The following is a 27,282-nucleotide window of genomic DNA, read 5'->3' on the forward strand; positions in this document are numbered from 1 at the left end:
CAAAGCTCTGTATGCACCCATGGAACATTCACAAAGCTGACTTCAAAGTCTCCAAAGCCGTAGCTATTAGCCTCTTCAAATATTATACTATGTGACTTCATATGCCATTTTGTCAGTAGTGTAAAAGTCTCTTTGATATTATTTACATTTTTTGTACATTTGGTCTATTGTGCGTCTGAAGTAACCCATATTTTTTTCTTTGCAACACTAGTTTACAAATGTAGCAAAGAGTAGCTTACTCTCCTGCTTTGATATTCTTGTACAACACTGAACATTCATGTCACTCTTAATGAAATGAATGTCTACCTCTCCCTCTCAAGACATTGTTACCTTTCAGTATCTTTCATAAGTTAGGGTAAATATCTTCCAATCACTGTGAAGATTTCTACACATTTTTTCTTTCATGTGAATGAAGTCAACAATTGCTTTCTTGTAGTGATATGTAGCTTTCAGTTTAGCCATGCATTTAGCAAACCCTGTAGCCCTAATTATGTTTCTTTTAAAAATAAAGATATTTGCTTCTAAGTTGCAATGCATTTGGCTTGTTCAAACTCCATTAATTTTCCTGTAAGCCTATTCCATGACCAAAGAATAATAAAAAAGTAACCATATTTTGTATCCCTTTTATATCATTTAAATATATGCAAATGTAATATTGCCAGCTCTCTGACACTGGTCGGTACATAATGGGTCCTGTCCCGTTCACAAAATAGGCTGTTTCGGTGAGAGGGAACAGTCATCTAAGACCCAAAATGGAGGTGGGTCTTAGAGTTTTTTTGAGAACAAGGACTACAACTTTTTCCTTTCCAAATCCAGGGCAGTGGGAGGAGCAATGTAGCTTAGGCAGATGAAAAGAGCAAGATATTTTTTCATTTATCTTGTGTAGTTAAGGGCTTGACAATAATGCTAATTCACACAGCTAGGAGAGAACCTTCTAGGGCAAGAGACTGCTGGTACACACAGAGCCCTCTTGTGACAGAAAATAACTGGAATGAGGAAGTAGACACTTTCATTCCTTCCCTGTGTCGGTCAACTAACCTTGTTAATTTAAAACCACCCAGAGTATCTGAATCAGGCTACTTCCTATGACAGCTTGATGAACTATTTTTCTGACTCAGTACAGCAGTTCCTGGGTTCATTATCTGCTTTTCTTTTACAGAAATGGGTGTGAGGAAAGCAAAGCATTGGGAAGGAAGAGAGGTAATTGTAAAAGCACTGAAACTGATAAGGAGCCTGTTGGGAGCAGGTGGAAACACTGAAACTACATTTTAATTTATTATGCTTAAATTGGGCAGACTTCAGTTTAGAGTATCTTCTCTATAATGGGCTACCAAACCGTTAGGCAACACATTCTGAAGTTGTGGAACACTGTTTGAGAATGATGGATAATCTGCTCAGTAAATTAAATGTCACCCTATGTTTAGTTGCTGATAGCATGAAGTATGACTTCAGGGAGCAGAGCAAGGAACTGGAAGATCTCTAGACACACTGCCAATTTCCTTTACAATTCTGCTGGTGCCACTGATGTCTGTGGACAGTGAAAAGAGAGGTACCAAATACTGCTTTGGGTAATGAAGGGTGAATCTTCTATAGTGCAAAGTATTTCATTTCCTTTTGTAATCTATGAATAGAGTCCCCCATAGAGGCTATGCAGAGGCAAACTGTGGTTAGCACGTGATGCAGCTATTGATTTAATTTGAGAATTTTTAACTTCCCTTTCTACTCCAATGAAGCAAACATTCAAGGTGACTGACATCAAAGCAAAGGTAGGGGGCAAGCAGAACTATATCTAATCAACAAGGGCCATTGTTCAGTCATTTTGCACATCTGAAAATTGGGCTTTATTTGAAGAATGAGGAAAGGTTATTTTGTGGTAGAGGAGAGAAAATAGGAAGCCCTGTTTTATGTTGCTCTTTGAATTTTGGGAAATTCAACATTTCAGGCAAGTCAAAATGTCTGCAGCCATGTTTAAAAAGACTGAAGACAGTTATTCAACCTTGTAAGTTCTTGTCTGAATTGTTGCAATGCATTGCATGTGTATCTGCCTTTGAAAATGGCTTGGAAACAGAGCAGCTAAATTGTTAATTTGACTACCCAGTGCAATAACATGACACCAATATTTCATTTTCTCTACTGGCTACTAACCCATTTTAAGTGCAATCGGAAGTGCTGGTTTTCACCAGGAGAGAGATCCAATGGACCCTAGAAAGTATCTAGAGGGTCATAGCAACACTGGGGTCTGCACATGGAGTGTTCCCCCTGGCAGCAGTACAGTAAGAACCATGTTCTTACTGTACTGCTGCATATCTGTGTTTATAAGAAGGTCCTCAGAAAAGGGGATTAGTGGATATTCTAGGGGGCGGGGAGGGAGGGGAGCAAGTTGACCCATCAAGCTACAACATATTCTGGTGGGGACTCCCAAATCCTCTCCTTCTTAAGTATGGCAACTAGATTATGATTGAGCTGCTCAGCAGGAGGGTGTAGGGTATAACCTCTGTGCTTCTTCCACCACACATAGGAATCCCATAAGCTTCCAGAGGGGCACCTTTCATTGGACTGTATCCTAAATGGCTGAGCCAGGTTATCCAAGGAAATGTCTCCGTTCAGATTTACTCAGTATCTGAGGTTACCATCTGAAGCCTATTCATTCATTCATTCATTCATTCATTCATTCATTCATTCTGTTAGTATGTATTTACTATTCCAATATGGTAATTCTGGAGCAATTAACAATAAAGGATAAAATACATGAACAAATGGAGCAATGAATTGAAACAAGATTAATAAACATGCAACAATAAAACTTTGGCTATTTAATTTAGAAAGTCTTTCCAAATTAAAAGCATTTCCAGGAGCCACTGGAAAGAATGCAATGTTGGCATCTATTGGACCTCCAGGGGCAGGGAGTTTCAAAGAAATGAAGCTGGTACACTGAAGGATCATATCTGGGAAAAGTCCAGTACAGCCACTAAGTTCATATGGAGCAATGAGGACATGCCATCTTATGACCTCAGTGAATAAGCAGCTTGGTGAAGACATTCATTCTGGAATCCTGGTCCTAAGTAATTTAAGGCTTTATACAAAACATTAAGGCTTGTAGCAAATAGACAACTAGTATAGTTTTCCCAATGAAGTAGTAGGAGAGAGCTCCCAAAGACTACACAGCTGCCATATTCTGCTCTAGTTCCAACATCTTGAATCTGATGCATTTGTGGTTCTTGTAATGTGACATCAAATTATCTGTGACTTATAGTGATCCTATGAGTGAATGGCTCATAGGATGTCCTATCCATGACAGCCCTGTTCAACTCTGTAAGTTCAAGGCTGTGACTTCCTTTATGCAATCAATCCATCTCATATTTTTATGTATTCATTCATTCAGTTTACATCTCATCTTCCTCTTTTACTTCTGCCTTCAGCTTTCTGGATTGTCTTCTCCAGTGAGCTTTGCCTTCTCACGATGTGCCCAAAGTATGACAGCTTCAGTTTTGTCACTCCTGCTTCTAGGGAAAGTTTTGGCTTGATTTGGTCTTGGATCTACTTGCTCATGTTTCTGTCAATCTAGTGTATTTGCAATGCTCTCTTCCAGCACCATGTTTCAAAGGCTTCCATTTTCATTCTGTCAGTGTGCACATCCTGACATAGTGACTGGGAATACAATAGTGTGGATAATCACAGCCTTCGTCTCTAATTAGACATACTCACACTTGATTATCTTGTCTAGTTTCTTCATTGCTGCCCTTCCAAGCCTCTCTCTCTCTTTTTTTCAAATTTCTTGGCTTCTGTCTTTCTTTGTATTGATGACAGAGCCAAGGTATGCAAAGTCTTTCACAATTTCAATTTCTTCATTGTTGATAGCAAAGTTCTGTAATTCCTCTGTAGTCATGGTTTTTGTTTTCTTAATGTAGAGCTGCAGTCCTGCTTTCTTCTATCACTTTCATCATGATTGATTACAATTGCTGCTATCCAACAGCAATATGGCATCATTTGCTTAACTCAGTATTGGAACCATTGTTTCTTCTGACTTTGTCACATCTAGAGTAAAATACTATGTTTTCCTGACCGAAAGTGTCCCATTCCAGTCCCCTTTCGTTTGCTCACATCAAGTATGTGACATTTAATCTTTTCTTTTCTTGTTTTACAGTTTCTGATTTGCCTTTATTCATGCTTCTCATTTTCCATATCCCAGGTGTATGTATTGTGCAACAATAGACTTTCACCTCTGTGTATGTTAGCCACTTTTGTCTTTGAACTAGTTGCATCATTTACAAGAGCACTTGTCCTTTGCTCTTTCCCAGTAGCTAGCTGAGTGTTTCCCAACTTGCATATATCATCTTCTGGATTATCTCTTGCTACATTTTGGATTGTTGCATTATAGGGTTTTCAAGGTAATTCAGAGGCAGTTTATCATTTCCTTCTTCTGTTCTGTATTTTCCAAAATTAGCTTGAGCATCACTGCTGTTGTCTGTGAAAGTTCCTATACCAAAGTTACCTTTAGCTTCCCAGTATTGCCCTTCAGGAATTTCTCCACCCCCATCACAGATATCCATTCTCCTCTACTGATGTGACTACTATTCTTAGTAAGATGCATGTGGATGCATCTTACTCTGATGCCTCAGCTTTCACCATTCTTTCTTAGGTGACTCTGCTAGGATGCTAGCCTAGTGAGAGAGTCTGATCTCCCGGTGGCATTGCTCTTGGCTTCTTTAACACTCTCAAACCCCCTCATGTTAAGGTGTGCATCCAAGAGGGAGATCTGATGTATATCCCTATCAGAAAGTATGCAGAAAAAATTTGCAGAAAAAAGAATCATGTTGGCTAACTTTAGAAAGTCTTTGTCTAACTAGGAGAAGTCTCTATTTTAAAGCCTTGGGGATATTAACAGTAAATGAAAATATAACATAAATTATAAAGTGAACTGGAAAGAAGTGTCATCTAGTGAATAAACAGGTATTTCAGGAGGCTTTACAGTTTAAGTCATTATATTGATAGATACAAGGAGGCAAGAGCACTGAAATGAAAATAAGAAAATAACCTTAGAAGAATTTACCAAACTAGGCACCTAGAATTTAATCAACAAAAGGTAGTGAGTTATTCTCAAGTTAGAATGTAAGGAAGGAAAAGGCTAAAGAAAAACTATTATGCTATCATTTGCTAGAAAGCCACACAGTTATGGAAAAGGAGAAAGCACACACAATGTCCAGATGAATTATTGTTAAGAACATCTTTCTTTTGCTGCACAGCAAACAAATGGCAGCATCAAGTTCCAATTATCAAAGACATTCCTACCCTAAGCCAAGTTTTAATGATACACACAAACACACAAAGAACACCCTAGCCTCAACTCTCCATTTTTTCAAGAGAAATGACCTGCCAAAAAATGGGGTTAGTTTTTCATAGGGAAGGTACAACTCTGGTTTGACATGTGCTGCAAAAGATCAAGCTATGTGTACTGATTTCTACAAAAGACTAGCTTTCTAAAGGAACAGAGGGCTGTTTTTCATCATACCCATCACTACCAGACCAGGGCTACTGCGGTTGTGGCTTTCAGATGAGGCACTCAGTGCAATGGGCTGGGCATGCCTTAAAATCTATCCAATTATTTGGGAGCTGACAGTGAAATCAACTCTTTGAAGAATGCTATACTCTGCGACTGCTGGAAGCATAAAGCGTTGATGCAGAGGGTCTAACTTTGGTTGTGTCTCCATTAACCCTTCCTGTAGCTCTGACATTTCTGAAAGTGTTGTATGTGACATATGTCCAAACCAAGAAGCCTGAATTCTGTAGGATGCTCTGCTGCGCTGTTGCTTTGCATGTGTCTGTCAAGTCCTGTGCAGTGCTTTTCTTGTCCTAATGCCATTCTCACATTGAAAGAAAAGAAAAGAAAAAAGACTCAGATGGAAGTAGCATACAAAGAACCCATAGCTGTGCACACCAGGCACGCTGACTGTGCTCTAGAAACCATGGCTGAAGTGTACAAGGCATTAGATTTAGATTAAGTACTCCTATATTAGAATTTTAGGGGCAGCTAAGCAGTCCAGATACATTGCTGAGCTCTGGTCCTTAGTGCATGGATTTCAAGTGAAGCTTGTAATGGAAGCTGTCAGAAATGGTTTATAAAAAGAGCTTTGGGATGGAAAAAATGGTTTTCACATAGGCACTCTTCCATCTATGTAAATCTGTTGGTGTAATGGGGAGACAGAGGTTCAGTCTTTATCCCATTTCTAGGTAAGGCATTGCTAAGACTGCAGTATCATACTGGGCCCCCATGAAATTGAATAAGGCCAGCTTATAAATGTGCTCCAGAACATGGGAGAATTGTGATAATAAAGAAAGGTGCAAGGGATACAGTAAGACCCACCCATCTTTGCTATAGGCTAATCATCACCACCACCACCACCCACCCACACAAACGAACACAATACAGAAACAGAGAACTGAGAAGATAAGATAACCTGTAGAGAATGATCTAATGCTTCCTGGAAAAATAATGCATCTGTATAATGCAGTGAATTAATATTGGTAGGAAGCTTAAAAGAAAACAAGTATAACTCTGCAGGCTGGGAAAGCACTATTGTAAAGCCAAGCTTGACACCAGGGCTCTGCATCACTAACTCCTCCCAAAGGCTGCTGGGCAGCAATACTGACCCCTTCTTGCTGCCATTTTCACCATCCCCTTTTTCTGCTACCAATCTTTCCTTAGTAGGCTCAATCCAGTTGCCATGGCAATAAGGAGAAGGAACAGGACATTCATTAACCTGTTATCTCCTTCTGAAAATCCAATGGGATGGCGACAGCAGCTTCTGTTGCTCTTATTTCTCCTTGCTACCCATCTAGTTGGACCTGAAAGGGAGATAGCACACTGGCTCATGAGCAGGTTGCTGCTGCCAGAAGGATGAAGAGTGGGTGCGAGGAAGAGAAATGAGCCTTAGCCAGCCCATTATTGTGTGTGTATGGATGGAGCAGCTACTGTGGGTATCTTACCTGCAGTCTACTATGATCTAGATGTGGTGCTGAAGGATTGAAGGAACAGGAGAAAAGAAGTAATATATTTTCTTTTTTGAGGACCTTAGGCCAAATGGGTCTAATGGCATCCAGTGGTCCTAGGAGCCATTCAGGCAGTGATTTGGAAAAGGGATCACACCCTTTGGGACTGTAGTTCAGTGCTAAAGCAGATGCTTTTCATGCAGTCCTAAGTAACTCCAGAAAGAATCATGCCTTAAGTGCTGGAAAGCCTCTACCACTCTTTGTAAATAACACTGTGCTAGACAATTCATGGTCTAACTCAGTATAAAACAGCTTCCTACATTCCTATGATGCCATCTTTTGCATGAGACCTTTTGTTGCATCTGCTTTCTTCTGGTAGAATAAGACAGGTTAGATGTTACATTTTAATCACAGTTGGACAGATGAGTCTGTTACCCTAAGCACCCACCTTACAACTAAATTCATATCTCCTTTTAAAATATTAGAGCAACATTCAGCAGCTTTGCAGAAGAGTTTGTATAGGATTGCATGACAGAAGATCTAATATGAATGCTTTACTCAGAAGAGCCTTAGTTTGGCATGGATACATTCAACTCACAATTTCAGTGTGTCAGTAGTCTGTGAATTTGCCCTTCAGAACAAGTTAAGAACAGAAAAGAGAAAACAAGCAAGTAAAACAAGCATGGAAGCAAGTAAACTGTACCCCAACAGAAGTGCTACACACAAATCATTGCCATAAATTTCTTAAACTGTACTTTTGTGATGAGATCAAGGGTTCATTGATCTCAGGTCAAATGTGTAAAGTCTTCAAAAGGATAAAGCCTTCTGATACAAAAGATATTACACTGATGTCTTTTCTTTAACCTATACATTAATGCACCTAATTAAAGCACTAATTATCATCTTATTAATCTGTGATCTGTGACAATTTTCCTTCTTCCATTTTTCATTGCCCTAATGAAATCCCTGCATCAGCAGGGTGGCTATTGTTGTATTGTGTGGTGGTGCTAGTTTATAGTCATTTATTAATCCCAGTAACATATTTTAGACTTCTACATTTATCATGGAAAGGTGATTATAAGTTATAGCAAAACGCAGAGCAAAGTGATGTGATTAATACCATGCAAATTTTAAAAACGTCCTTGAGAATTCAGGTAGAACAACAAAGACTAGAAGAAATAAAGAGCTGACAGATGAAGTAATACAAAATCAATATCTAAAAATAATCTAAGTCAGTTTTACATAAGTACCATTGAAAGATGGGCTGAATTATAGCTATTTTCAGCATGAAGAAAGAGAACATTCAAAAATGCATGCAGAAGCAATTATCATTGCTTAAGCAGTGACATTTGGAGAATTTTCTTATCTCAGAGTTGTTTATGCATTGATTTATCATGTTGCATTGTGCCAAGTAGCATAACAAGCCTGGTGGATTACAGTGAAAGTTATATTTTTAAAGGTGAGCAGAAAGTCCTTTGTTGAACCCTTTCAAGCATAAAGCAGGGAGATGCTTCATCCCTTTTAATGCCAATGTGTTAAAATTTCCATGAAGTCACACATTCCTCACCTTTTTGTACCCATCACCACCAGCCTCATGATGCCATAGGCTACCATGATGTCTTCATACTGACCCCATGCCCATGAAGCAATGCTCATTCTGTGATCTTCTGGTAGGAAGCTGCACTTGTGGCTTGGAAAAGGCACCTTCTGGAAACAGGGGGCACAGCTGCCCTCACAGTAAGTTATACTGTTTATTCTCCCTATTTATGCCCCTATTCATGCACTCCCAAATCACTGCTTCCTCTAGCAGTATTTAGAGATACTTCCTTATAGAAAACAAGAACTGCAAGATGAACACTCACAAGAAACAAAGTAGCGAGCCAACAAGAATGGTTGGAACTGCTTCTTCCTTTTTTTTATTTCTTCCTTTCTTCTTCCTTTTTTGGGATATTGATTCTTATTTAAACCCACAATTGCAACATTACAACATTTGACATTATTTTTTAAAAGATCCAGTGACATGGACACATGTTGGAAACTGAGAATATTTGCATGTTTGAAAGAATTGTCTGTAAAAGGAAAACCAACAAGAGAAATTAAAATATCAGAACAGCTACAGGGAACCTAAATAAATAGGATGCTCATCCTACGGATCAGGTACATTTTTGTACCTGAAGAGCCACAGAGGCCATCAACATTGGTGAAAGAAGGCACTGAAATGAGTGCTATCTATTTTATATATAGCTGATTTATTGTAGCAGAGGCATCTGGTGATTCATGGAAATTAAAAGATGTTTGGGGAAATAATTTGTGAATAGCAGTACCAGAAGCAAGTTCAGAATCAGTGTGGTCCAAGCAACCATTAATAACCATACCAGATCAAATTAAAGAATCAGTGTTTAAACTTGTGGGGGTGGCAGGAAAGAGAGAAGGACACTTCTCACTTGTAAATTATACCACACAAACAAGAGGTAACACCAGCGTTCTGGAAAGGATGCCATTTCAGGGAAACAGCTTTTCATATCTGGTGGGTGTGTTCATATGAAAGCAATTTGGTTAAGGAGCTTTAAGGACAACTCAGGCATGACAATAAATTGCACCAACTCCTTTATTAGTACTATTATCCATTTATGATGAAGTCATGATTCCTGGCAGCCATAAGGAATTAGGCCTCATTCACACATAAAAAGAAGCCACCACAGATCAATTTGGCTTAAAAGATGTATTAAAGTAAAAATATAGAATGCTTGGAAAGACAATCACATATCTAAAAATGGGTGTTACAGAGAGTTAAGAGATACAACAGATAAAACTGAGTAATAGCATAATGAATAAGGGCACCAGCCTTTGACTCCATCATAGCCTTGATGCACCTAAGTCTGCAAATGCAAAGGCTTGCTTACATTCTGTGCCTGAACCAAAGTGTGGCAGTGATCTCTGCTCTTACCATGCCAATCGCACGGTACAGTGGTACCTCAGCTCATGAACACCTCAGTTCACTACCAAATCGGGTCGCAAACAAAAAGTTCATAAAAAATTTGACTCAGGTAGTGAACTCCACATTGGGTGATGACCAAGATTGCGGTCATCTCCCCCCACCCCCGAGTGGGGAGATGGCCGCGATCGTGCTCAGGGCTGGGGGGAGATGGCCAGATCACGCCTATCTTTCCTGCACGAGCGCAGCTGTGATTGCACACAGCTTTCCTGCACGAGCGCAACTGCAATCTCTGCCATCCCACAGCACGATTGCGCCCGTCTCCCCCACAAGTGCACCCGCATTCACAACCATCTCCTTCCCCCCAGTGTGCTGGGATGATGGGCATGATCGCAGTTGTGCTGCGGGGGGGGGGGGCAGGGAGATGGCCGCACTCACGATTGGGATGGTGAGGTGGGTGGGGGAGATGGCTGGGATCTGTGTTGCTCACTTTGCTTCACATTTTTTTGATAAAAAAAAAAAATAGTTACAGAACGGATTAACCTTCTTTACATTGAACCTTATGGAGAAATTTAACTTGGTTCACAACCAATTTGGGTCATGACCAGAATCCTGGAACGGATTAAGTTCATGAAGCCAAGGTACCACTGTACTTAGATGACTGCCTTCAGTTGACCAGATTTAGTGCTGTAGAAGGTCAGGAAAGCAGGCTGGGCTGCCAGTAGGAAACAACATAAGTCCCCAACCTCCTCCCTCCTGCCTCTGGCATGTCCATTTTTCTCCACTCTGAGGCCAGTTGTGATGTCAGGGGAGTAGAAGGTACAGTTCTTTCTGTGCCATCTGCTAGGGGACATGGGGCTTGACCTTCAGAGGGGTTTGTGGACAGGTCTCCAAAGAAGTCATTTGCTTCCAGGGTGGCACCAACGCTTTTGATGACCAGTGGGAGGACTGAGAAATGAGTGTGGAAATTGAGATGGCAGAGAGTGAGGTTGTCTCAAGTCTGGGTGTTTCAGCAGACCATGGGAACCAACAGGGTTTGGAAGTGAGGGAAGCAATCGGGGATGGGGAGAAGGAGCCCAGTCCACTTCCTAATCCCAGGATGTGGTGTCAGGCTAGAACCAAGGGCTCGGAGTGCAGCTTATCTACTTCCAGAAATCCATTGCTATTAATTTAGATAGCCATAACTCACCTCACCTCTCTTATTTGCATGTTATGGTAGTTCCATTGTACTACAACGATTCACATGTTAATACATACAGTCAAACTCCTCTGTCTTCTGCCCTTAAGGTAAGATATTAGTGATGCAAACAGCCTGGTATCTCTGGCACCTGTTGAATAATTCTCTGCTCCCTATAAATTTGTCATCAATATAATCAGTGCCACAGTCCCATTGACTCCTTCACCTCCAACACACAGATTGAAGGATGTTCTCATTTGAAAATGTCCCTGCCTGTATAGAAGATGGGGATCCAAATCCCACACATAACTGATTCATCCTTCAAAACCAGAGGAATTTAGATTCATCTTTAATGTAAAAGCAGATGTTAAATGTTGTTGACTAAGGAAGATAAAGATGCAGCCCAAAGCACAATTAAAGGCATGATCCTTTAGTTGGCTGGGGCATGCTGGAAGTTGTAAGCCTTTTTCTCTATCTAAACTTGCTCAGTGTTGTACCCTTAGTTTTATCAACTTTCTCCATTGAATAAGTGGGACTTAAAAGTACTTCATTTCAGCTGGTTTCCTGTCCAACGTGTTCTATGCCTTAAAATGTGGAATAAATCATTGGAAGAGCATAATGCAAAAGTTAAGCTAAAGTGAAATCTTCAAAGCCCTGCTTCATTCTTCTCTATAGTGCGCACATCTCTTGTTCCAATGATTTGTATTGACAGCTGCTGCAGTTCATGGACTCTCAGGGACTGGGTGGTGATAGTTGTTTATATTAGATTTGGGCACTGTGTACATTGCCACAGGCATGATTCTTGGGAGTATCTTGAGACTAATTTTTACTTATTGACTGCTATATGTTGTAACCCCCCTCTTAATCGAACATGCAGCTAGGGCATGGCTCGTCACAGGTAAGAAGCATGATCAGAGTGTCCTGTTCGCGTAAGAACAAGAACCCCAACAAATGTGCACGCTACGCAAGGCTGACCACAAAGCAGCCTTTGTTGCTACGCTCCAGCATAACGTCACGCCCTTGTACCCTCGCTTGCTTGCTTTAGCATAAAAAAATGTGTGTGAATGTAGCTCAGTGGATTTCCCCTATTGTTCGCTGTTATTCAAGCACCTGCATAGCCGTCTGTGTAAAAGAGTATAAAAATCCTGCCTTTGATCTGCTCAGCACCACACTCTAACGAGTGATGGTCCCTGCAGGCAGGTAAATAAACTCTTTCTCTCGAGAATTCCAACTGGTCTCATCCGTAAAACCGCGGCATACAACATTTGGAGGCCCCAGCGAGATGTTGAGACTATCGGTCTTGCCTCCCCCCGACGCCAGGGATGGGCCCATAGGCATCTTATGCCTCTACCCCGGTTCGGTGGGACGTCTGACTAGCCGAGAGAGGAGTAACCGGTAAGTGCGCACGGCGGTTACCCGCCATCTGTTCTGAATATCTGCAGATCTGGTATTGGAAAGAAAAGCCTGCTGGACGCAGCGTAAGGGCTATGTTCCAGTCTGAGGCGAGACGTCACTTCCGGCCTCAGTTCCTGTTTAGATTGTCCATCTTGTCATCTGTTTTGTTGATGTTTTGTCGTCTGTTTTGTTGATCTGACACTTGGAATTCTCAGTATGGTTTATGTCCCGTTCTAGCGTTGCTGTCTGTGTTTTCTGTCTTGTCTGTTTGCATTGAAATGTGTTCCCCTTTCTGGGAGGTAAGCATAGGCCAGAGTGGGTTTTGGGGTTCCTCAGGAAATAGAAGCTCCCCACGCAGCCGCACCAATCTGTCCTCTTCAGGGCAGGGTTGAAAGCAAGGGCGTGGATGCGTGTTCTTGCCCCTGAGATGAGAATGTGTGAACCTGGCTTTGATTGAGAAAGATTCATGAGGTCATTTGCCTGAGCCCAAGCATGGCTGAGTCCGGCTGGGAAAAAGGTGATGATCAGGGCATGAGTGTGTGGGATTTTTTCCTTCCCCCATTCCTTGTATATGAGCCAGAACTGGGAAGTAAGGAAATGTGTGGCCCTTGAATTGGGCTTGCAAACACAGGTCCTACCCAGTTTTTCTGGACATACTCAATAAGCTTATCCTGTGTGAAAGCCCTGTGTGCAAGAGGGGTTATATAGAAACATTTTTATGAAGGTCCTTTCCTTGTCAGAAACCGGGAACACTGTTTTAATGTCTTTAATGTAAGTTTTCTGCCTCTTCCATCTGCCTAACAGCCCTCCTAGGTAGGAAGATTCCTTTTTTGTGAGATTAAATAATTGTGGTTGAAATTCCAGGAGGGGATGCTGATGGGCAGAGGAAAGATGGAAAAAAATGTGTATACTGTTGGGAATACTCAGTAGGAATCCTGAAAAGGATTCCCAGTGAGATAAAGAAAGGGTTTTATATTGGGAACATATTGCTGGTAAAGTTTTGCAAATTTAAATTGTTGTGTTTAGCAATTAGCCTGAGGAGTAGCAGGCTGGAATTCAACAGGGCAGAGTGTGAAATCAGGGGAAGACAGATTGCAGTTGACCATTAATAAATATTTCTGCCAAATTGGTTGGTTTTTCTTCCCCTGTTGAACTTGCAGCTGTTTGGAATGTGAGGTTTGAGTGAAAGGCAAAAAGATTTTTATTCTGGATGTTGTGTGTATGCCATGTGAGAATGATTCAGGTGGTGCATGGTGCTTGGAATGTGAGAGAATTTTAAGAGTTTTGGTAAATGGTGATTTGGCACTTTTTCTACTGGAAAAAAAATATGGGAAGAAATGTGTAACTTTTGGAGTAAAGACAACAAAAAAAAAAAAAGAGGAACAGTCTACCTTGCTAAGAGCACTCCCATTATTTAAAGAGACAGTAACTGCAGCCTCTTCTCTGGATTTGGTCTGGCCAACTGAATTCAGGAGGGATTTGTGCTGGAAAATTTGGATTTCTTGACTCTGTGGGCTTGGCTATTCCACAGAGCCAAGAAAAGGGGGGGGATGCTCTGGCAGGAAGATACCACAAACACCACTTTGTGAGTACTGCAGAAGCAGCACACACAGCCTCTGAGCATGTGCAGAGTTCAAAATACTTTGGGAAGTTTGAGCAGCTCCGCTTCCAGCCACAGATTGGAGGTGGGCTTCCACTAGTTCTCAAAGAAAGTCTTTGAGTCTCTAGAAAACTCTAAAAGGAAATCTTGGTGTCTTGAAAATAAAAGTTGTGTAACTGAGGTAAGGCATTTGAGTGTTCAGAGCTTGTATTGCCTCAGGAAAAATTCTGCCTGGGAAGGGTTGGGTTAAAACAAAGACCCTTAAGCACTCTCAATGAGTCACTAGGGTTTTTTTTTTAGGAAAGGAATCCTTCCAAAAAAAAAGCAACGTTGTGAGCATGTGATTTGTGTCAGCCATCAAGAGTTTTCCCTCTCCAATAACTTCTATTTTTCTATGCAACATGGATCTGGGTCTTATATATGTGTGTGGGTATAAGTTCTGAATTCTGAGTATACCATTTTGTTATTTTGCTATGTTACAACTGAAGGATTGGGAGGAAATGGATGAAACTCTGGGGCTGTGTATGTGTATGCAGTAGGAAGAGTTTCTTTTCAAATCTATGAGGCTACTTTTCCCTTTGGTGTCCAACAGAAAATCTTGTTTCCTCTTTCCTTTTGCAATGTGCTAAATATTAATGATAGTGATATTGCTGTTACTGATGTTACTGGTATTGATGCCCTTACAGTAGCCTAATGTTTGTTGGGGACTGAGCCCATTTGCCAGCCCAAGGATGCCCAAGGATGTTCATCTAAATGCGCAAGCATTGATTGTTAGATGAAATGTGTGTTAGTTCAGGTTTGTTTGTGTTAACAATGGGTTGGTGCATTTTGCATCTATGTGGGAGAGTGTCATCTCTGCAATAAGAAATTGTGTAAAACTGTTCTCATTGTCCACAAGAAAGCACATTTCTCTTTAGCCTAGGAAAGCAACAGGTTCGTGCAACACCAGTTCAACAAAGGATTTATTTTGTGTGCATTTTTGCATTGGTTGGATTGATTTATAACTGGAAACAGCAGAACCCCCCCTTCTCTGAAAAACCACAAGGCTTGATTTTGTTACTAGAAATGGTTTTTCACACCCATGCCTCCAAGCTCAATTTATAGCTGAGCGGCAGCTAGCATGCGATGGCAGCCTTGCTAAGCTGGAAAGGCTCCGGCCTGTAGCTGGATGGATGACCGCATGTGGATGCTGACTGCTATGGATTACACACCCATCGTCCTACTTGGGATGACTGCCAGCAACTCCTGCAAGTTCTTTTTACTTCCGAGGAGCACGATCGGATTCACCTTAAGGCTCGGAAGCAGGTTCTTGGCACAGATGGCCAACCCACCACTGACCCGGTTATTCTGGAAACGAGCCTCCCAGCCCAACGACCCAACTGGGATCCAAATACGATTGCTGGTGAAGGAGCTCTAACCAGGACCTCCAGATCATCGGCACCCACATGGTAGAGACCCTTCTCCGAAGCCCACCTGATCGCTGGATCTCCAACGCTCGTGCCACGCAATATCAGGTATTACTGTTGGACCCTCCCCGGGTAACCTTCTCCAAGTCTCCAAGACGATGGTCCTAAATCCGGCCACCCTCCTGCTGGGGGATGAACAGGAGGGCCCTGCCCCCGATTGCACTGAAGTCCTCGACACTATCACCGGCACCTGACCAGATCTGTCCGATGTCGCGCTAAGCCCGCCGGTCCACAACCTATTTACAGATGGGAGCATCAAGGACGGAGTCCGGTATGCGGGAGCAGCGGTGGTCACCAGATCTAAGGTAATATGGGCTCAGTCACTGAGACACGGCACGTCAGCCCAAAGGGCGCAGCTCATCGCCCTAGTGCAAGCCCCCCGGTGGGGGAAGGGGAAGACTCTTAACATTTACACGGACAGCCGGTACGCCTTCGCCACGGCTCACGTCCACAGGGCATTGTGCCGGGAAAGGGGACTGTTGACCTCCGGGAGGAAGGAAATAATTTCGCTGACAAAACTGCCAGAGAGGTGGCCCTAAGACTAGTAGGGCCACTAGAGATCCTCCTGGTACATCTGCCTCCCCGAGTTCTTCCTGAATGGCCAACTTATTCACAGAAGGAAAAGGACTTGGGCACACTCTTGAAGTTGGCGGTCACTGGGCAGACCCCCTTCCGAATCCCCTCCTTCCATTTGCCCTCCTACGCACGCAATGCTCCCCTTATAGGAAGGGGTTCACCCCCTTTGAAATTGTATTTGGGCGACCGCCCCCTCTGCTCCCCCGCCTGGTGGAGGAGACACGCACCAAGTTGTCTAAGCACAACTTGCTTGAGTCCTTGCAGGCCCTCGATCGCGTCCGGCACGATATTCGCCGACAGGTTCGGTCCAACATGGGCGAGATTACTGAGGCTCCGGACCCCGCGGCCGACCATCCCCCACGCAAAAACCCGGGATATTGGGTCTGGCTAAAGAACTTTCACCCTGTCACTCTAGGTGCCCGGCGGCTAGGACCCTTCCAGGTGATCCTCTCCACTCCTACGGCGGTAAGACTGGCCGAAAACCCCACTGGTTCCACATGACACAGATAAAGCCTGCTTCGCCAGTCCTCTCGGAACAATGGACGGTGCACCAAACCGAAAACCCTCTGCGAGTCAAGTTAAAAAGGGTCTCCTCCCAGCAGCCCTCCTGATTCTTCTCGCCCGCCCAGTAGGCTGTCCCCTCCCGAACTCACACCAGCACTTACCACGGAATGGACCTTGCAGACTGATTGGCAGACCTCCCCGCCAGTGGCAACCGTCCTGACTCACAGCCACGATACCTCCCTGGACTTCCGCATAGATCTCTGCCAACTCTTTCTGCCTGGGTGGACTAACCCGGGCCTCTTCTCGGGGCATACGGTTGGGGGGGACCAACTGATCTGGGGTTATGGATGTGGAACTGATACCTTGGAAAGGGGACTGTCGCAGGAGCAATATTAAACGGGTTATCTCACAACCCTGGGGCCTGGTGGGACCTAACCAGGCTCTCCCTCGCCCTCAGACCCCCACTCACCGCATCCCTGACGCTCACACACAGCGTGCTCCAGTCCGGGCTGCTAGCCGACCCTCATCCAGCCACTCATTTACACTAGTGTCTGCAGTTTTTGAAGTCCTCAACGGGACCAACCCAAACATTACATAACATTGGTTATGCCTGAGTCCTCAGCCGCCTTTTTACACGGGAGTGGGAGTAAATGTGTCCTTTTCTGTCCTTGCTAAGATCTTCTACTCGGAAAATTGTTCAGTTCAAACCTGGGAAGATTTTGTTTCAGTATTCAGTTGGATGACCAAACTTTGGTCTGATGACCAGACCCTGGAAATGTCCAAAGGCTTGTCATGGCTAGAAATCTGAGTATTCCTGTACAGACTCCTTGGGTCCCAGTTGTGCAATTAACTCTAATGAGGATCCAAAATGTTTAACAAGAACCAAGTTTGTAAAAAGGCTTTATCCACATCTGATAGTCACAAATACACTCAGCACAAGATCTCCTTGTTCCCTACCCATAGAAAGCACTTCTTTCTGTAAGGAATGGGGCAGAGAGAATAATCGAAAATGCATTTAGTGGAGCAGAACATGTTAGCATGCTTTTTAAGATGGTTGCCTAAATGCTCTTGAGAATGAGACAAAAGTTGTTTCAGGCTGGCAAGAAATAGCTGTGCTCTGCCTTTCCACCAGGAGTTGTCTCGTCTGAGCTGCCTGTGAGCTACACTCAAACTAAATAAGCTCAAGGTTATTGCACACATTGAACAGAAAGGTAATGTAATTGAGAAATTTAGAACATACAAGATGCCTCTCAAATCTCATGGTATTGGCCTTATTATAAGGAAAGTGAACATTATCTCCCTCCACGGTACCTCTTATTCTTTGTTGCTGTGTCCTTCTCCCTCACAAACACACCTGAGGATTCCTTTCCCTTTCCCTTTCTCCTTTCCTCCTGCATGTGTTTTTAAGCAGTGCTAAATGTCACTAGCACAAGTGACTTAAAGAGGAGAGCTCGGACTCATGTGTCCCTCCCTGCACTCCCAGCTGTCCACTCTCCTGACAGAAACTCTTGTGACACAGAGTGCAAATGACTCAGTAAGTGTTTTTAGGGTGAATGTGGAAGCTCTGGCAGACTGCTGAAGGGAAATTTCTCAGGAGTATTTCACAGTGTCAATTTCCACATATACCAGGCAGTGCCCAGTGACAACAAAAATGACACAACTTCTTTATTACTTCTCTTTTGTTGATGAGACTCTGAATCTGTTTCTTCTGGTGACATTATTTATTCATGCTCAGTTTGTTGTAGCAAACACACATACCTAGAACACATCTGTAAGACCATCATTACCCATAAGTTATTAAGGGATTGCCTATCCTGTGGAACCCAGAAAGATTTGACATTTCCCTTTTGTTCCTACAAACCATTTTGTAGGAACCCCTGCTTATGCTTCTTCCTTTCACAGCTAGTAACAGTGTTTTGCTGGTATATATTAAGTCCCAACTGTATTTGTGTGTGTGTGTGAGTGTGTGTGGTCACATAATGGCAAGCCAGAGAACACTGCTTCTCTGTCCCACCATGGGTGGGCCACACCTGCTCAAGGACCAGACTCAGTCTGCTTCAGGCAAGACACCAGGATTAGCACCACAACTCACCCAAACACCAAATCAGGTTTCAGAAGAGTTACAGAAAAGGGGTTACAGAAAAGAAAGGCAAAAAGGGCAAGCACATAACAGCAAAGTTATACAATATCAGCAGATTTCAACATCCTGATCCAGCGCACACAAACTTCTTGTTGCACCACTGAAGCAAAAATAATTAAGCTAAAGCTAAACTACGCTTTACTCTGGTCACCCTACTATGAAGACATCATCATTTGATCAGGAAGCAACACTTCTCACTAGGAGAAGACCCAGCAGGAGACAACGACTTTCCCAAGTCTGGGGTTTTTCAGCCTCCTCTCCTGACAATGGAGTGGTACCAGCCCACAAATCCAAGAGGTCTCAACTTTCCCAGCTCTTAGCAATTCACATTGTTATTGTCCATGGCCAATGGTTCTAAGCTAGATATTCTTTGGCCCATCTTCAGTGATAAACCTGGAAGTGCAGATCAGCCCCTCATCCTTGACAGTTAACATTTCAGCTAAGCCACTTAAATTTATTTTAGCCCTTCCCAGGCCTTTGTGGCAATAGATATACACTACTTTCCATTTTAAAAACTTCAGACTTGATATACGTAAATTGACTGATGGCAATTTGTAAAAAATAAATGAACCCCCACACACAATCAAAATAACACATTTAGACACTTCAGTGGTTGAGATAAGCCAGAATAATCAAGACCAACATTTTACATTGAAAGGTGTCTCAAACACCTTTCTGATATGGTGTCTGATATGCTCAGATGTTTCTGGACTGTGTTTCAAAAGTTCTGCTCCATATCCAGTGACTGTTTATTATGGCTTATCATATCTGATGTATTAAATGGGCTGAGAACTTAGCAAGAATGAACTAACATTCTGCAAGTCAACGTCCGCAGACTTTCCCTTCCAATCCTCCATGCTTCAGCCCTGCATGCCACCCATATTTGATCTGGAGGGTTTCCTACATCTCTACAGCAGATTTGGGATGAGGGAACTGCAAGGGGGCAGGGGCTGAATGGGAATTTCAGTGTGTCCATTCCACTGGTGGAAGGATCCTATGTAATACAAACCATTACATCTACCTGAGTTCAGGTGCAATGAACAACAGGCTTAGTTAGCAAGGTAAAACAAGAGATAATGAGAAAGAGGAAAAAGCTTTCTGCTATGGCAACCCAGTGCCTCTGGGACTATAAAGGACATGGTCTCATTATGGATTCAGAGGGGAAAGGCTGCTTACGGAAAGCACCTGCAGTTCCAGGAGTAACAGGATTTTATTAAATGTTTCCCATGCAAGTATTAACCAGGCCTGACCCTTTCTAGCTTGAGATCTGAGGATCTCTCAGCCTGAAGTATAATGGCTGCAGGCTATAGTATGTAGGCTGTGCTCCCAAGTGAAATGGCTTGTCTGTCATAGTCACTTTATACTGCTCTTCACAGGTTGATGGTTGTTCCAGAATATAACCAACAATTTGTATTGGGCATGTATTTCTCTTTTACAGCTGGGCCAATTATAGCAATGTTTGTTAGACTTCCTAAAGCAATATCTTTGGCAACCCTCCCACACACCTGTCGTCTGACATTCAGTGCACTTTCAAGAAATGGGGATTGAATTACTCAGATATTTGCAGAAAAATATCTCAGTATTTTTTAGGCTCAGTCTCTTACTACCAAGTGTCCTCTGAGGCCATATTTTAAATTTGCATCATCACATACTGTTATTTGTGCACCACGTGCTTTTGCATATATGTTCAGTTAGGTAAGAAAGGAAGTGATATGAATCTCATGAACAAAAAAGCTTTACTTGAATGTCAAAATAATAATGATTAACTCACAGAATAAAGATTTTTCTTGTGAGAGGGAGACTCTCTTTGAAAACTGAATAATCAAACAGAAGTAAATCTAATAATCTAATAATGGCTAAATCTAATAATTCTTTCTCATGAATTCTACCATGCAGCAAAAGAAAGTAATGCTATATCACTTACAAGTGTTTCAGTTTTTTAACCTCCCAGAGTGATCTTCTGAGTCGATCTTGAATATAGCAATATAAAAGTTTGCTTCTTGCATATGTTATCCATTTCATGGCTTAGGAGATACAGAATGGTCTACATCTATCGATCTAGCTGATCAACAGTTAACTAATAAGATATTCCATGACTTGATGCCTTTTTATAAGGTATTAATTTCAGGATAATGAAGGTGATGTTGATGGTGGTGATGGTGATATTAATTTATGAGCCATCCTTACAGCCAAAGATTTCTTGGTGATAAAACATGCTGAAATTTTAAAATAACTTAAAAGTTGAAACAGCAATTTAAAGTAGTTTAAAATGATGCATCAATATAAAGCAGATAAATCATGAAACATATGATTAAAACTAAATCAAGTGGCATTTTAAAGATATTGGTAAAATCAATGGAAGGATTAAAAAATGTTTTGCTTGGTACCAAAAAGTCAAGTAGTCTGAAGGACTTCTCTAAGGAGGGCAGGGGCCATTCAGGGGAACATTTTGAACTGGGCCCAAAAATGAACTCAACCTAAGAAAGATGGACCAATATTGGCATAATTTGGGCAGAAAACCTACTTCCAGTCAGTTTCCTGGCTGCCATATTTTGTAGCATTAGTAGTTTCTGAACCATCTTCAAGAGCAGCTCAATAGATGATAAATTGCCATAAGGTTACTAGAGCATGGATCCCTGAAGCCAGGCTCTCTCTAACCCAGTACAGTTGTAACTGGTAACCAAGCCTAAATTCATAAAAGGTATTTGGTTCACAGAAGGTATTTCTGCCTCTACCAGGTGATGTGAAGGTTTTAGGTAGGGATGTATGGATCTTGTTTAATTTGTTCCACCTTTTTTTCTCAGATTGTCAAGTGGCTTTCATTGCAATGTCTGCTCATTTCTAAATCAGCTTTTGTTCAAATGGATGTATTCATGCACATTTGTACAATTGTTCATTTCCAGAAATGCATAAATCCCACCAAACACATAGATCCCTCCAAAATCACTCTTTAGTCTATGGAAGGAAATGTTGCTGTTGTTGTTGTTAGTTGCAAAGTCATGTCTGACCCATAGCAACCCCAGGGACAACATTTCTCCAGGCCTTTAAGTTTGTATGTGTTCATTTACATGTACTGATGTGGAATTTAAAGAGAATCTGCACAAAATTTTGTATTTCAATTATATATTTTTGAATGTTCCCCCAAACATTCCCCCATGTTTATAAAACATTTTATTTCATATTTCATTTCATTTTTCTGAATGTATTTGTACAAAAATAAACATTTTATAAATTTATTTTGGTCCTTTGCCTGACCTGCAAATTGCATCACAAAACTTGTCGAAGTGTGAATTTGAAAGACAATTTCATTTCAACCTGCAAATGCACATGGATCACGTCAGTTCTCATCAGATAGAATTTCTCAAGTATCCTTCAACTTCATCTCCTGCCTGAGAACTTCTTTTGCATGTCATTTAGCATTTATATAAGCTGCTGTTCTAGGTTATCTGTATTTGAACTATAGTGTCACCAGTATACTATAAGTCAGTGGTGGCATACCTTTAAGAGACCGAGTGCCCAAACTGCAACCCAAAACCCACTTATTTATTGCAAAGTGCCAACACTGCAATAAAACCTGAATACTGAGACTTTAGTTTAGAAAAAACAACTCATACAGTAACATCTTTTGTCTTAAAATAAAAACACAATAGCAGAGCTTTCAATGATACAAACAGCTTTTTATTGATAGGTAAATGTTTGCATCTGGTGTGCTTTTGCACAATTACTGTGATCTTGGCTGTTGGATGCATGTTGATAATTTGTCAAACTTTGGCTCATACTTTGTTAGTTTGAGAGCAACACATGCAGCATTCGGGTCATTTGTTAGTCTGCTTCTCGTATCAGATTTGATATAATTTGTTAATAAAAATGAATGTATGAAAACTCACAGCCAGTCCACGCATATACATATATATCCTTGGCAGCACACTGACCAGCCATGTGAAAGCTCAGATGAGTTGTGGCTAACTGGAATGCCTGGAAACTCCTCCTCCTCCTCCATGTCATCGTAAGACTTTGAGAATGCAGACCTCATGATTACAACTCCCAGAAAGCTTTGTGAAAAGGATTACACCATTTCTGTGTCTTGGGCAAGAAAACTACTAACATTCTTGTTCACAGGCTTGATTTAGCTCATCTTACCTCCTGGACAGATTTGAATACAGAAAAGAATACTAATGGGCACAAAAGAGAGAAATTCTGGCCTGATTTTCACATTCCTAGCCATAACCGATAGAAACAGTTCTTTATAGAAGAAAATGTAAAGACAGAAACCATTTTTAAATGCTGAGAAAGGTATTTTATTTGTTCATATTCGGTGACGGACTGAAATTTTGTTATATTGACTTAGGTTAATTCATTGTACTACGTCATGGATCACTGCCTTGTCGTGGAGAAGGGGCTTGCACAGCTCAATGAAGCTATGAGCTATGCCATGCAGGGCCACCCAAGATGCACAGGTCATAGCAGAGAGCTCTGACAAAATGTGATTAGATCTGATAGACAGAGGGCCTGAAGAACTATGGACGGAGGTTTGCAACATTGTACAAGAGGTAGCAACTAAAACTATCCCAAAGAAAAAGAAATGCAAGAAAGCAAAATGGCTGTCTGAGGAAGCTTTACAAATAGCTGAGGAAAGAAGGGAAGCAAAAGGCAATGGAGAAAAAGAAAGATACACCCAATTGAATGCAGAATTCCAGAGAATAGCTAGAAGAGATAAGAATGCCTTCTTAAATGAACAGTGCAAAGAAATAGAAGAAAACAATAGAATAGGGAGGACCAGAGATCTCCAAGAAAATTGGAGATATGAAGGAAATGTTTCATGCAAAGATGGGCATGATAAAGGACCAAAATGGCAGGGATCTAACAGAGGCAGAAGAGATTAAGAAGAGGTGGAAAGATTACACAGAAGAACTATACAAGAAAGAGCTTAACATCCCAGATAACCATGATGGGGTGGCCACTGATCTCGAGCCAGACATCCTGGAATGTGAACTCAAATGGGCCTTAGGAAGTCTGAGCAACAACAAGGCTGGTGGAAGTGGCATTATTCCAGCTGAGCTATTCAAAATCCTAAAAGACGATGCAGATAAAGTGCTACACTCAATATGCCAGCAAATTTGGAAAATTCAACAGTGGTCTCAGGATTGCAAAAGTTCAGTTTACATTCCCATCCCAAATAAGGGCAATGCCAAAGAATGTTCAAACTACTGCACCATTGCACTCATTTTACATGCTAGCAAAGTTATGCTCAAAATCCTACAAACTAGGCTCCAGCAGTATGTGGACTGAGAACTACCAGAAGTACAGGCAGGATTTTGAAGAGGGAGAGGAACTAGAGATCAAATTGCCAACATACGCTGGATCATGGAGAAAGCTAGAGAGTTCCAGAAAAAATCTACTTCTGCTTCATTGACTATGCTAAAGCCTTTGATTGTGTGGATCACAACAAATTGTGGCAAGTTCTTAAAGAGATGGGAGTACCTGACCATCTTATTTGTCTCTTGAGAAACCTATATGCGGGTCAAGAAGCAACAGTCAGAACTGGTTATGGAACCACTGATTGGTTCAAAATTGAGGAAGGAGCTCGGCAAGGCTGTATACTGTCGCCCTGCCTATTTAACTTATATGCAGAGCACATCATGAGAAAGGCGGGGCTAGATGAATCACCAGTTGGAATTAAGATTGCTGGGAGAGGTATCAACAACCTCAGATATGCAGATGATACCACTCTCATGGCAGAAAGTGAAGAGGAACTAAAGAGCCTCTTGATGTGGGTGAAGGAGGAGAGTGCAAAAGTTGGCTTGAAACTTAACATTAAGAAAACTAAGATCATGGCATCTGGTTCTCTCACGTCCTGCCAAATAGATGGGGAAGAAATGGAGGTAGTGACAGATTTTATTTTCATGGGGACTGCAGCCAAGAAATTAAAAGACACTTGCTCCTGGGAAGGAAAGCTATGGCAAATCTAGATAGCATACTAAAAAGCAGAGACATCACCCTGCCAACAAAAGTGCGTATAGTCAAGGCTATGGTTTTCCCAGTTGCAATGTATGGCTGTGAAAGCTGGACCATAAGGAAGGCTGAGTGCAAAAGGATTGAGGCCTTTGAATTGTAGTGCTGGAGAAGACTCTTGCGAGTCCCCTGGACTGCAAGGCGATCAAACTGGTCAGTCCTAGAGGAGATCAACCCTTACTGCTCTTTAGAAGGCCAGATCCTGAAGATGAAACTGAAATACTTTGGCCACCTAATGAGAAGGAAGGACTTCCTGGAACAGAGTCTAATGTTGGGAACAATAGATGGCAAAAGAAGAAGGGGACGGCAGAGAATGAGATGGTTGGATGAAGTCACTGAAGCAGTTGGTGTGAACTTAAGTGGGCTCCGGGGGATGGTGGAGGACAGGAAGGCCTGAAGGAATGTGGTCCATGGAGTCGCGATGGGTCAGACACGACTTCACGACTAACAACAACAACAATTTATTGTAATTTTTTAGTTTGTGCCTGTATATGTGAGAAGCATAAGGGCCAGTTAATGACTCAGTAATTACCGTGCTTAAGCAATTACTTCTGAATTGATGCTATTTTTGGATCCTGCCACACAGCACACAGTCCTAAACCAGCAGGGCCCATGCAGGAAAAGAACAGAATTGTTTGTAAGCAGAAGAAAAGGGGGATTGCTTTCCATCTGGAGAATACAGAAACTCACCTGGTTTCTCAAAGCTCATTTCTTCATTACCCAGCTATCTACTTGGAAGGTCATTTCTGAATGAACACAGACATGATGGCTTCTTATCCTGTCTGAGGAATGTATATTTTCAACTTTAAAATTCTTCCAGCATGCTCTTGCAGTTTGCTGCTCACAGTAGGGCTTCTCTAACCCATTCCCAGAAAAAGTGCTCTTTTCATCACCATTAGGATATTAAGTCTGGGCAGAATTCAGGATAAGATTAAAGAGAAAAATAGATATGTTTAAACATGGTACATAATCCTAAACAGGTACTGTCACAATCAAGACAGGGCTCCATTTCCTTGGCAGAGTAAAGAGGTTTGGAGTCAACTCTGCTTTGACAGTTCCTAAGTCAAAATCCCCATCTCGTTGACACTTATCACATACATAATAGCAATATCTTTCCCAGCAGGCAGGCAGGCTCTGTGACTGCAATCAAGCTGTCTGTGGCTAGACAGCTAATGAAACAGCATGCCATTCTGCAGCGTTATTGGAGAGAAAAAACACTATTTACTTACTGTGATAGTAGGGCTGCAGTAAATATCTTTTAATAGAAATTAGAACATTAAATGGCCAATTAAAAAGCAAGTGTTTCCATACCAGGAAAGGTGCATGTTTTTTAGGTAATCTCTAATGAGACTGAGCAACCATATTAAACTTATTAAGCACCGGAGCCAAAGGCAGTATATTTGTTAAGGAGGCATTCACATCTACTAGTGAAATATTCCAAGACACTCTCTAATTGCGAGGTAAATACTTAAAAGATCTGTGTCTTGAAAGAATATTGTTGTTAGCCTGTTGTTGATGGTAGTATTGGACAGAATCTTGAACAGTACTTGGTTTCTGAAAGAACTGAAACATGTATTTTCTCCAGGAGCTACTGACTAGAAGACAGGCTAATCCCTAGGCTTCTGTGTAGCCCAAAGTGCCTGATCCAGCCTAATCTTAGAAGTTAAGCAGAGTCAGTCCTGGTTGAATCTGGATGGGTGACTTAAATGTTGTGAACCACCCAGGAAGAACAACAACAACAACATTAACAACAACTAGGGACACCTGTCTACATCCGTGGCCCTGGCCTTATGCCAACTGCAACTCTTCATCTGCCAAGCGCGAGATGGCCTGCTGCACTGTGTCATGAGAAGATATGATAACAAGGAAAGTGGGTAACGTTCTCATTTGTCTCTGTAATGGAAATTCAGAGAACGATAACAAAGCAAAGAAGCTTTTTGGTGTGCCCATTCTGTTAAATGATCTGCCTGGAACCCCTGTTGTCACCTTTTCAGTGCCAAGTTTTTCTCTCTTCCAAAGCATTTGACAGCATATAATGATGCTTTTAATGTTGATATTTAATAGATCCCAGGAGGTTTATTGTTAATTGTTTTCAACTGTTTCAGACTTTTAAATTTGTATGTTATACATTTTACTATTTTCAAACCACCAAGATATTGTGTGTGTCCTCTGAGCAATTTGAAATGATAAACATTGAGCAACACATAAATGCAATGAATGAATGAGTCAATGTGTGTTTTTGTTTTTGATTGAACTTTCTAAGAGTATGGTTGAGACAGCAAACAGTGCAGAGGCAACAGGCACAGAAGGTGTTGAACTAAAAATGTTTAATGTATGATAAATTACAGTCCAGCCTATCCCACCCCAAGCTACCAAAGTAATACAGTCGTGGCACTCAGCCAAAGCAATTTAAACCCAGCAAGCATGAAGTGGCAATATGAGCAAAGTGTTGCAGTTCCTTGGTTGATCTGTATGAGAATGCTTTGGCGC

This window comes from Varanus komodoensis, unplaced genomic scaffold (assembly GCF_004798865.1).
Source record: "Varanus komodoensis strain SLA01 unplaced genomic scaffold, ASM479886v1 scaffold14_1, whole genome shotgun sequence".
NCBI classification, from domain to species: Eukaryota; Metazoa; Chordata; class Lepidosauria; order Squamata; family Varanidae; genus Varanus; species Varanus komodoensis.